This window comes from Silene latifolia, chromosome 5, assembly GCF_048544455.1.
Source record: "Silene latifolia isolate original U9 population chromosome 5, ASM4854445v1, whole genome shotgun sequence".
Taxonomy (NCBI): domain Eukaryota; kingdom Viridiplantae; phylum Streptophyta; class Magnoliopsida; order Caryophyllales; family Caryophyllaceae; genus Silene; species Silene latifolia.
In genome coordinates this window covers 11,261,339-11,271,761 of record NC_133530.1, presented here as the reverse complement: position 1 = coordinate 11,271,761, position 10,423 = coordinate 11,261,339, and positions in this window count along the sequence as shown.

The following is a 10,423-nucleotide window of genomic DNA, read 5'->3' as shown; positions in this document are numbered from 1 at the left end:
AGTACAAAAGGTCCATATTCGCTGATGGTGACAACCAAGCGACATGGTGAGCTACTGTATTCCCTTCTCGCTTGACATGAGAAAACTTACACCTAGATAACAAACGGGCACGACTACAAATATCCCTAACACAAAGACCAAACGGTGTTCTAGCAAAAGACCCCGAGACCACTGCATCAATCACCATCTTAGCATCACTTTCGACCACCAATTGCCCCCAGCCTCCATCAAGCGCCATTTCCAAGCCGAAACACAAAGCCTTCGCCTCTGCCACCTCCGGTGTCCACCCTCCCACCACTCTCCTCGAGCCCACCGATAGGACCACTCCATCCTCATTCCTGACCACTGCCCCTAGCTCGACCTCTCCATTTTCAAAAATTGCAGCATCTGTATTAACCTTCACCCACCCCTGCTCAGGCCGACTCCACCCCACCACGGTAGACCCACCACCATTTTCCCCCAGAGCCCTTCCCTGCACCTTGAAGCTCACATACTCTTCAACCATTTTTAGGAAACCCAACATCACCACATCCCGCTGGGGTTCAATTTCCTCAAAGATTCGGGTATTACGGATATGCCATATCACCCACACCAAAGCCAGGTACCTCGGGAAAGCCCTTCTGTCCAGACGCTCTGCCATCCACACGAACCACCCTGCACAGGAAGACCGCGGGGCTCCGTGGTGTAATTCAGCAAATTCGCTTTGTTCCCAAAACTCCGTTGCCCATCCACAATCAAACAAGGCATGAATGATGGTCTTAGGAGCACCTAGACAAGTAGGACATAGAGGATCTTGCACACAGTGACGGAAAGCGAGATTTGCTCGAACACCCAACAAATTAGTGCTAGCACGCTACACGAAATGAGCTAATTTCGGAGGGATTTGGAGCTTCCAAATCTGTTTCCACCACCCTGCAACGCCCTGTTCATTGTTTAAATGCTTCACAGGCGAAACCGATAATCACAATACTTATCTCTATTTAATGCAAAACTTTCACATTCTACAATTATGAAAATACAACAAATTTTATGTATAAAAGGAGATCAATTGAAAAGAACTGTATGTAACATGTTCTTAGCAAAAAAAAAAAAAAATCGTTAAGGTACCCCTTTTTATGATTTACTCAATTTTCATTAATAAAATATTTAATTTAAATATTCGATTAGATTTTTCAAAGCTTTCTGTTGAAGAGATAAGAGGAAAAATAGAAGAAACTAGAAGAATATGACAAGTATTTGTATTGTATAGTTCGTTCTTGGTGTTGTTGAATGTTGATGAAGTCATTTGATATCGTCGATGATCAAATATGACTATCTTTTATGGTGGAGGGAGGTTAAGCTTTGGTGAACAAACTCTAGTATCTTAGCCAAATTATAATCTTAGTTTTTTAGCCTCATATCTTTAATAATGACATAATGTTTTTGAGAAAATTTTAATGTATTCATAATTGATAATGTGTAGTGAATATGTTTGAATTGTATTAAAGTATAATATAATTACAAATGTATCGACCAAAGCAAGTTTAGTATAATTTGTAAGTATAGTATTCTCTTATATTCTTAAGGAACTTGGTTAAAGAGTAGCATGTCTTTTAATTTCGAATTTTTAATGTGAGAATGTTTCATGAATATCTATATGATTTTATCTATTATGCCAATCCCATTTAATTTTTTTTTCCATTTGATTAATCGGTTAAGAAAAATGAGTGAGAAATATTTTTAATGATTAAATATCATTAATTATTTTCAAACTTACAACAATGGGAATACTACTTACTACTTTCATAATATTATCAATTTAATAAAGTTGCAAACTAAGAAAAGTATTATACCGATGTCGAGCAAAAACAATATCACTCCGTTACATTAGTAAAATAAGAATAATAAAAACATGATTTAATAACCATTAAAGAAGAGTTAGAGAAGTCCCGTGATTTTCACGGGAAGCTAAACTAGTTATCATTAAATAATCCTTTTTTTTTTTAAAATAAGAATGTCGTTTTTTAGTCTTACATTACAACCGTGTGAAATGAAATTTTGTAATTTAGAAAACCTCACCCCTTTGTTTGTCGCTAGAATGATAATATGACACAATTATGTTGGTCCACATTGGATATTTATTTATTTATTTATTAACTAGTTTAGATCCCACGCAATGAATGCGCGGTATTTATAGAGTTTTTATTTTTGTATTACTTAATCATGCTAACTTAACGCCTTATTAATTTTTCATATTTCACGTTATTATATTCTTGATATGAGAAAAAAAATTGAATTGTAAAATTATTCAAAAAAACTGAGTAAAATTGAACGGTAAAATAATAGTGGTATCTCATCAGTTATTCATTTTTCTCGTTATTGTATTTTGTTTGGAACACAAAAAAAAAGAAAAACTAAAAATTAATCGAAGTTAATTAAGTAATGTGCTAAAATTTTTTTTTTCTCAAAAAGTATTTTTTATGGCACTAAACTAACGTAAATTTTTTTGCAATGATTGATGGTTTTATCTACGTTTTTTGGCAATCAATTTTTACATTATTTTTTGGCAATCAAATTTTACATTGATATGATCTACATTTTCTGATATCTTATAATGATTTCAGCAACTATAATTTGCAGAATAATATATGCAATCAAATAATCATCCTTGGGCAAGATAATAAGTTATATTTTGCTGAAATCATTATCCGGGCAATCGAATAATATAATATATGATCTACATTTTCTAGCAATCAAATAATATAATATGTGATCTACATTTTCTGGCAATATTTTTTATGTTATTTAGCACTTAGTAGAATAGAAGTTATACATAATATTTTTTGAGAATCATTTTTTTTTACATTATACTTAGCCTATAGTAGAATGCAAAAAATAAAAGCCCAATTAGAAGATAAAATTTTAGGCGGGAAAAAACGTACATTGGCCTATTCATTTGGTAATTAGGGGATTACTCTATAACTAGTATAGCAACCCGTGCTACAACACGGTAATTTTATAAAGGTTAATTCTAGATATTTAGTATATTAATATTATTTTAATAAATTGAATATGAATTAATTTAATGTAAATGTATTTTTATATATAACACGTAACCATAAGAAATATTCCATATATGGAGGCATAGTGATTGACGTCAATATTATTATTGATTGTGTAGAATATTGTAGTAGAAATATTCCATATATGGGTTGACTAAAATATTTTGACTACAATATATTAGAAGAGAATATTTTAGAAGGAAATTTCCGTATGGGGGGAAGATGAGCGGGAAACTTGAGCGGGAATAACACACAGATGTGTTATTCTTTTAGTCTATAGGAGATTTTGAGGTCATTGTCATTTGACGATTCAAAATTGTTACAATTCCCAATTTTAGATAATTGTTTTATTGATTCAAATTCAAATTTAGATTTGAGATACCCGTTTTATTGATTCAGAGTAAAATTTGGCTTGTAACAATGTCATGTCGAGTGTCGACAATAAATTTAAATTACATTATTTGAGACGGTCATATTGAGCGATTAATCACACATGAAATAACTCATCTTTTAAATTCTACGAGATATTGACCCATGTTTTATCTATCCTTTAGGGACTTGCTAAATCCTGCACTAATTTCCAGTCTTTCCCGACTTTACCCCTCTTATTTACACCACACAACCTTAAACTAATTTAGAATAGAGAGAAGGGAGAACACCACTGTGTGACGGACTGGCGACTACAAGCAGGGACACGGACCAACGACAACGACGCGGCCCACTGCCCGCCAGCGATAACGTGGGCGTACAGGACACGAGACACATGCGACAACTCGACGACCGTAGACCACTAAATCGACGCGCTAACGGCTACAGTTGGGCCCATATACCCTAGGCAGCCGGTTCGACCACTGGTTCGACACGCTCACGACTATAGTAGCGTGGGCTCAGGGATATGAGACGAAGGTGACGAGTGTAGTTGGGCCCAAAGACCACGGCGATAAGTCGACGGTAGACTACCGGTTCGACACGCGCGCAGGTGCTGAAAATGGGGGAGGGAAGTTGAGTAAAAGCGCGGCCATGCGGGGGATGGGGAGAGTGATGCAGTCAATGACTTGATGGCCGAAGGCGCCGGGATGAGTAAGGGGGAATGGGGGTGAGGTGAGGGGCGGTCAGGGTGGTGAGGGAGAGGGGTGTCGGGGGAAGAGGCTGTTAGTTTTAGTTTTTTTATTATTTTTTTAATTTTTTTTTGTTAAGAGGAAGGGTAGGAAAGGAATGAATTAACAAACATAGTTGCTCATTCATGATCGCACTTTACTCATTCATGGACTTTTTGTCATTTGTTTTCCAAACTATACCCTTCTAAAAAATAACCAAATTATCTCTATCTCTCATCCTCCCTAAAAACTCATCAACACTCCTCATCAATCGATTCAAATGATTCAATTATGGATATTAACACTCATGTTACTCAAGTAATGGTCATGATTTAATTAATTAATATGTATGAATCATAATAAATTAGAGAGATTTAGTTAATTATTAAGGTTAATAAATTAGGGTTTATAAATTTTTGTGTTGATGAAAATTAGAAACACAGGAAGGCTGCTGAGGTGGAAGGGGAATGGGCAAAGTTTGGAAGTCGTAAGGCGGCGTGTGGTGGCCGGCGACGTCAGAAGGCGAGGGAGAGAGACGGAGATACGGCAGGGATGCGTGTTACTGCTGGCGTTTAGGGTATAATGTTAGTGTGGTTGCCGACGTTCTGGTGTGGTGCAATCGTGCAAAGGCTATGATTCTAGCCAGTCGCCTCACAACCTTGATTCCGGCGAGTCGAAGGGGAGGCGACAGGAAGAGGAAGGGAGTGAGGGACGGCGGTAGGGAGGCGATGGTTGTGGCGTGCAGGTTCACGGGGTCGGGGTGGTGCGACGGTTCTGAGGGAGCCCTATATGGCCTTACTGGACATCGCTGGGTGGGCGGTGGTTGGTAGGTGGTGGTTGGAATGAGTAGTTGAAAGGCTTATTTAATTGGAACAAAGTGGAAAAACATGTCACAAAAATGACAAGGGTATAATGGTTATTCGTGTACATGATTGAGTAAAAGCCGTCCATAAATGAGCACCACCCTTGACAAATTGTGTAGGATATAGTAAAGGTTTGCGGGGAAGTGGTGATTGACCCCCATAACTTTGTGCAATTGTGAAATTAACCCCCATAACTTTCAATTGGAGTAATTTAGCCTCATAACTAATATAATAAGTGAAATTAAGCCCTTTTATCAAAATATCATGAGAAATTCAATTTATCTTATAAAAAAAAAAGGCAATTTTACCCTTTTATTATATTTATTATATTTTTTTATTCCGACTTCTGATTTTAACACAACTACCTAACAATTTTTTTTTGCAAAATGAAACTTGATGGGGCATATTCTGCACCCGCTGACCGAGTCAACATATTGAGGAAGGTCAAAGCCAAAGGACAACAAGTCAACGTATTAGACAGCCTAGCCGATGCAGCCCATCGGCCTGTCACTTGGGTCCCGGCTAGGACAACTAGCCAGCCGGGATACACATCCGCGTACTCATATCCAAGACCCCTCGGCCGGCCTGCCATGGGTCCATCGGCCGAGGGTAGAACGGTCTTTCCACCCGCTAGCCACTTGGCCACTTGGCCACTACGTGACAAAAGGTGAAAGTCTATAAATACTCCTCAACCCTCATTGAGGAAAGGACCAAGAAATATAACCTAAACCACTCATAATCTGGTATAAACTCCCTTATCTCTCTACAACATACTTTGCCAAGTACACACAACTTAATCCCTTTAAGTTTACTGACTTGAGCGTCGGAGTGAGTACGCTCGGTGCCAAGCCGAGCCCTCAGTTTGTTCATTGTTGCAGGAGAGGCCGAAAGGAAGAGTCAAGCAAAGTCATCATTCAATAAGCTCACGTGGTAACAATACTCCTCCGCAACCCGGAACAATTGGCGCCGTCTGTGGGAAGAGATACTAAAAGTTAGTCAAATCCCTTAAAAACACAAAACAAAACCCACCCAAAAAGCTACGAAGATGTCAAAACAGCCAGAAATGATTGTGAGTGATGAAACCGCATTCTACCAAGATGAAGCAGTCCCTAATTCTGGGATAGGGCGGTCCCCCACCAGCCGAGTAATTCAACTGGCGTACGGGATGCCGAAAGAGATAGAAACACCGCTGCCCACCGGCCAAGTCACTGTCATGGGACATGTGGTCGATGCAGCGAAGCTGAAACTATTCCTGGACCTGATGGATAGTACGCCGCTGACCCCCGTCGAAACGACGGTTACAGCAGCGCATCCGAAGGTCCCCAAGATGACTCCGAACAATCTAACCGGAGCGTTACAAGAGGTTGGGCGTACCAAAATGCCAGCGGTGCCCGTGGTGTCAGTGTCCGACCAAAGTCCTTCCCGCACTCGCGGGAGGACGGCGTCGTCGCGGCACCAACGAGGTCACCCCCGAAGAAGTGAAGAAAGAAGCCCGACTTTCCTAAGTCGGGGAACAAGAAGTCCTTCCCGCCACGGGGAGAGAAGCCGGACTAGGGCTGTGAGGAGCCGATCGCCACGTGTCATCCGACACGTGGTCAGACAGCCCCTCAGCGCCTACGTCCTCGACGTCTCCGTGCCGACCAAACTGAAGTTGCCGGCCCTATCATACACAGGGGAGAGTGACCTAACCGACCACGCCGAGGCTTTCGAGTCTTACATGTCGGTATGGGAGCAGCCTGATGAGGTATGGTGCCGAGTCTTCCCGACAACCCTGCATGGGATGGCCCAGAGTTGGTACAAGGGGCTGCCTAATGGTTCGGTATACTGCTACGCCGACCTAAGGGATAACTTCGTAGCCCAATACGCCTGCAACAAGAGGAGGGCCGTGGAGACATCGGATCTCCTCACTATCCGACAGGGGGAGGACGAGTCTCTACGAAGCTATGTAAATAGGTTCGACGCAAAAGCTCAGCAGGTCCGTGAGCTGAACACCGAGTTGGCGGCCTTCACACTGATGAAGGGCCTCCCGAAAGGCGAGCTCAAAAATGAGCTGATCAATTGCGCGGACCTCAACCTGGACTCCGCCAGAAGGATGACTGACCAAGCCGTAAAGGTGGAGGATTATCACAAGACCTGGGTAGGACACAGCGAAGTTGGCCACCCAGAGAGGAGAAGCCGCCGAGATAACAGAGATGAAGGACGCCGTGACAATAATAGGTCACGGCCTGAGAAAGATAATAGAAAGCAGAACTCGGCGGGCGCCGGGGGGAGTTCGGGATCATACACCGCGAGGCGGTACAACAGTCTCACTCCCCTAGTTAAATCAGCGGCAGAGGTCTTCGCCCTGAGCAAAAATGAAGGGCAGAAATGGGCAAGACCCCCCAGGACAAAGGCGGAAGGCAACACAAGCCAATTTTGTGATTACCACGGCCAGCCCGGCCATAAGACCGACGACTGTCGGCATCTGAAGAACGCCATCGAGGAGCTAATCCGAAAGGGGAGCCTCAGCAAGTATGTAGCTGGAGACCCAGGACAAAGCTCCGACGGGACGGATAGAAAATCCGTTTTTCAACGGATAGGAGTAATCCAGTAACTCCCATCCGGCCCCTGACTCTAATAAACGTCTCGGACCGGGGGGGGGGGGGGGGGGACCACAAGAGACATGGGGGGTGCCATTGGAACACGGATTTTCTAAGGAAATACTTTGTATGGCGGCGGAGGTGCCCAAAACCATTGTGGGCACCCCAACGCATGATTATTCCTTATAAAAGGTGATCCAAGTTTTCCATCAAAACATTTGTCCCCTCCATAGTCATGCCAGAGTAGACGCCGCAAATTAAGCCGGGCAGTCACTACAGACATGTTCACAACGGCAGTTGGGATATCAAATCTGACCGCCTCGGCTAAGACCGTGCGCGTAAGAGGAAGCGACCAACATGCCAACATGCAAAAAACCGCGCAGTCCATCCTTATTAGGAAACACGACTTGCCAACAGCAAGTTGTTACTCGCCACAACGACCAGCTTGCTTAGGAACGTATAAGCACTGTTGAGACGCAAATCGGACGCCTCGGCAAGACCGAGAGTGAAAGATAAAGCGGTCAACACGTCTACAGATACGAACACCTCGGCCGTTAACCCGAAGAATGACAAGAACACAACGGCTGATTCGTAACATGTTCACAACGGTGGTTGGGATAGCAAATCTGACCGCCTCGGCTAAAACCGTGCGCGTAAGAAGAAGCGACCAACATGCCAACATGTTTAAAAATAAAAAACGTTAAGTACAGTTGAGATACGCATTCTAGCTGCCTCGGCCAAGCCGAGGGTAAAAGCAAAAAGAAAAAAGCGCTCAACTAATAACGTACGAAGACAACTCAGACAAAAATGAGAAAAAGACCTCGGCCAAGCCGGAGGCAAAATAAACAAACTCTTATTAAAATGTTTACAGGTAATACAAGAAAGAAGTCGACGGCCGTCCCCGTAAGGGATAGCCTAAACACTACCTACCAAGGTTTACAAAAAAAAGGAACAGCAAAAGGGTACAGACTGTAACACCCAGGATTTGTAGGAGCGTCGTTGACTGACCATGTTGACTAAACAGACCTTAGGAATGATTTGTGAGAGATCAGACTGGTGATAGGAGACATTTTGATTAGTTACTCGACCTAGCGGAGGCCACTCGGCCGAGTACCACCAATACTCGACCGAGTGGAGTCTACTCGGCCGAGTGTTCTTATACTCGACCGAGTAGGGCGGCTGTCGACGCGTTATTATAAATGCGAGTTCGCGAGATTCATTTCTATTTTCTCATTTCCTCGACAGTTCCTATTTCTCTAACCCTAGACCATCCCTTTTTCCTATCACTCCATAGCCTCATACCTCTAAGGAGTTAGCCTAACCCCTACCATGGGAACGTCGGGACTCGCGGAGCAAGGAGGTCGTGAAGGGTGGTTGTCTATGTCGTCACCGATGTGCAAGGTTAGGTAAGTTACCGCCTTGGGTTCTTTTGAGTGATTATTTGAGTATAGTTGTGTAATAGGATATGGTTACCATTGTTAGGGTGCTTAATGGAGTCGCGCGTGGCTATGAATGGAAGTCTTTCATGCTTTGTTATGAGGTAGGGTCTCCCTACTCAGTCTACTGTTAATTGAATTGAATTTTATGATTGTATTGTGAATCATGGCTATCCGCTGATCATCGGAGTATAGTGGTTGTGGTAATGTTGACGTTGTCGTGTGACAGCTGTGATGTTGTGAATGAGATTGTGGTGGAGTCACTTGCGGGAGTGGCTTCACACCCTAGTTCGCCCTCCGTGGAACCCGCCACGGGAGGGGATGTGCACATTAAGGGACAGGGACTGTTAGTCGCTCGTTGAGGAGCTGGACTAGGTGGGGATGGGCTGCGGTCACCCACTGGCGGCGAGGATTACCTGTTGCGATGGGTAATCTGGAAGGACTACGCACTTCGTGTGTAGTCGGTGTGTATACGAGGTGGTGAGTTGGGATAGTGGATGATCAGCTATTTACGTTATTGTTTTATCTTATATTTGATTAGCCAGTACTGACCCCGTGTTGTTTTGTGGTATCTGCGGTGATCCATTCGGGGATGGTGAGCGATTGGCTTAGCGGTATTGTTGATTACTGGCTGCTGGGATTGGAGGGATCGAGTCATCACGCTCATCGGTCTAGAGATGTAGAATCACAAGTGTTGTAATTGAACCGTATTCTAGGGAACTTGAATAGAATGGTATTGTAATGATTCTCTAATGATATAATATTGTTCTTGTATTGTCTAATTTGATCTACCTCCTCGAAACCGAGATGGTGACACTTGTCATACACACGGAATGGTCCTTGGTAAGGCGTTACGGTGTACGGGGTGTTACAAAGTGGTATCGAGCCGAGCGATTTTTGGAACCTGAACTAAGGAAAATAATGAACATAGGGTGTCAATTAAAATGAACCTGGTGTATGTACGTTGGGAGCCCCAGCCGATGCTAGATTTTGGGTGAGTAGGCGCCCTCATTTCAAAATCATGGCCCCATCGGACTTAAGCCAGACACGGGAAAAAGGTAGCTAGTGTGAGTCGTGAGTTGCTAAGTGTTGCGTGCTGTGTGCATCCATTGTGTGTGTATCTATTACTAGTGTGATATGTGTTAGTTAAATGTGTAGAAAAGTGGAAGTGAATATGGACTTATTGCAATGTGTGATCAATGACAACTTAATTAATTTGTTTCGTTTGGGACGTGTAGGTGTGGAATTATTGTATTACAAATGTGAATAAGGTGTATGTTTGGTGATTAGCAGAAGTGGAAATGATGTGATATAGAACTAAACCTGGTAATTATCGTAATTAGATTGTGACATGTGCCTTATGGGTACAGTAAAATAGTTTCTTGGTATAGTGAGAGATAAAGTGAA